Source organism: Rhinolophus ferrumequinum, chromosome 7 (genome assembly GCF_004115265.2).
Source record: "Rhinolophus ferrumequinum isolate MPI-CBG mRhiFer1 chromosome 7, mRhiFer1_v1.p, whole genome shotgun sequence".
NCBI lineage: Eukaryota > Metazoa > Chordata > Mammalia > Chiroptera > Rhinolophidae > Rhinolophus > Rhinolophus ferrumequinum.
In genome coordinates, this window is record NC_046290.1 from 53,134,695 (window position 1) to 53,137,043 (window position 2,349).

Below are 2,349 nucleotides of genomic sequence, written 5' to 3' on the forward strand. Positions count from 1 at the left end.
CAAGTTTTATTTTAGTGAGTTACAACTCTAATTCCTGTCTGTTAAGGTGAGGACCCTGCAGGTGCCTGGTGAGAGCATTTTTCAGAGTGCTGGAGTCCTTTCCCTCCCTAGGACCTAGATCTGTTAGGTTCTCCCGGACCCTCAAACCTCCATTCATAGTCCATGCCTGTATTATTACACTAAATTTGTTATTTAGAAATCCCTTTCAATAAAGTTTCTTTTGCATTACAAGTAATAGAAACCCATTTCAAGCTGTGTTAAGAATAAAAGCCAAGTTAGTGGAAGGGCACTGGGGTAACTCACCTACCCCAGTAACAAGAGATGCACATAGAACTCATGACGCAGATGTCACTGGTTTGCTACGGGAAACATCCCAAAGGCATTTACACCAGCAATAATGTGTTCAGATTTCTGCACATCATTGGGCTGGAAGCTTCTTGGGTATGAGGACTGGGTCTTTTTTACTTTGTATTCCTGGTATCTCTAGGACATGACAATCAACGTTTGTGTAATGGACAAATTTATGAAAGAGCAGACTTCCTGCCTCAGTTTAGCTTGAGAGCCAAGAATGTAAATATGTGCCACGAGTTTGACACATTAGCCATGTTCAAAGAAGTCAAAGGGGAATCTAAAGTAAGAAACATTAACATTTAAATTAGAAGCACTTATAACTTTTATCTACTGGCTTGATTCTAATCAACTCAGAAGTTGATTTAGTGAAAATTGGTAGAAATCGTAGCAGCAATTAGGCTCTGAACTTGATAGTCAGCATTAGTCTGGATGCTCCAAAGAAAAAGAACCAATAGGAACTATTTATTTATTTATTTATTTATCCATTACTTAATTAATTACAGGAATTGGCCTTGCAGTTATGGAGGCTCAGAAGTCCCAAAATCTGCAGTCAGCAAGCTGGAGACCCAGGAAAGCTGATGGTCCAGTCCTAGTGTGAGTCTGAAGGCAGAAGAAGACTGATGTCCCTGCTCCAGGACAGGTAGAGACAATGAAATCTCCCTTACTCCATCTTTTCTTCTACTCAGACTATCAGTGGATTGGATGAGGCCCACTGACATTGGGGAGAGCAATCTGCTTCACTCAGTCTGTTGATTTAAATATTAATCCCACTCAGAAACATCCTTCGAGACACACACAGAATGATGTTTAACCAAATATCTGGCCACCTCATTGCCCAGGCAAGTTGACATATATAAACCACGACAGAGTCCTACCCCTCCACGAGGAGCAAGAAGTACATATTATGGTATTTTGCTAATGAACTGATGTAACTTAGGTTTTGTCCAATTTTACTTTCAAGCTACTACTTTTGATGAAATACGTGAATTAGTTGACTTTTCTAGTTACAGTTGCGTAAATATTTAGGCCCTGGGAGTCACAACCATGTGGCATGAAGTGGGATTTAATGATGTGACATTTTGTGGTAGATTTATTCATTATTCTGTACTTTTTATTGAGCACAGAGTCAGACCGGCAGCATCGCAAGCTCTAGGTATACATCAGTTAATTAGACACTGTCCCTGCCCGCATGGAGCAGGCTTTCTGGTGAGGAAACACACTGAAAATAAGTAACAAGAAAATAAATGTCTCAGTACAAATGGTGATCTGTGTTATGATGAGAGTGAGCAGAATGCAGGGCGAGTTAGAGGAGTGTCAGGTGATCCTACGGAGGGAACAATATGTGTAGAATCCCTAAGGTGCAGATAAGCTGGGCAGGTGAAGGGTATTGAGAAGCTGAGTACAAGCCAGTGTGCTGGAGCATAGTGGTGGGCGAAGGGCTAGTGTAAACTGAGGGGAGAGAGCCCAGCAAGGGCTGCATCATGCAAGGCTTTGTAGGAGGGAGGTGGATTTGGATTTGGAATCAGTGTGCAAAGACCGTTCTAATTGATTTCAGCAGTTGACTACTGTGATTTTCAGTCTGAGAACATTCGGATGAATGGAGACTGTGATCTGTTACATCCCCGTCAATGCAAATGCTAACTGCTCAGTAAGGCAAACGTTAGAATTATATTAGATCCATTCCCCCCCACCCCGAGAACACAATTCCCTGTGGTTATATATGATTATGGGAAGACAGATTTTGATATTCAAAATTTCAGATAACATTTCATTTAGTCATACACAGTAAATCAGAAAATGAAGCAAACCCGAGGGATTTTCAGTTGGAAAGAAGGCAGCATGAATATGTAACTTTCTGTTCTCTCATGGAGACCGTTGAGGGGATATTTTGCATGGGCCTGTGAGTAAGTCAACCAACTGTACTTTGTTCTGGAAATATCTTTGGGATGCTTGTATTGTGAACAGTCTTGAAAGATAGAAATAGTGTCTCGTGAAGCA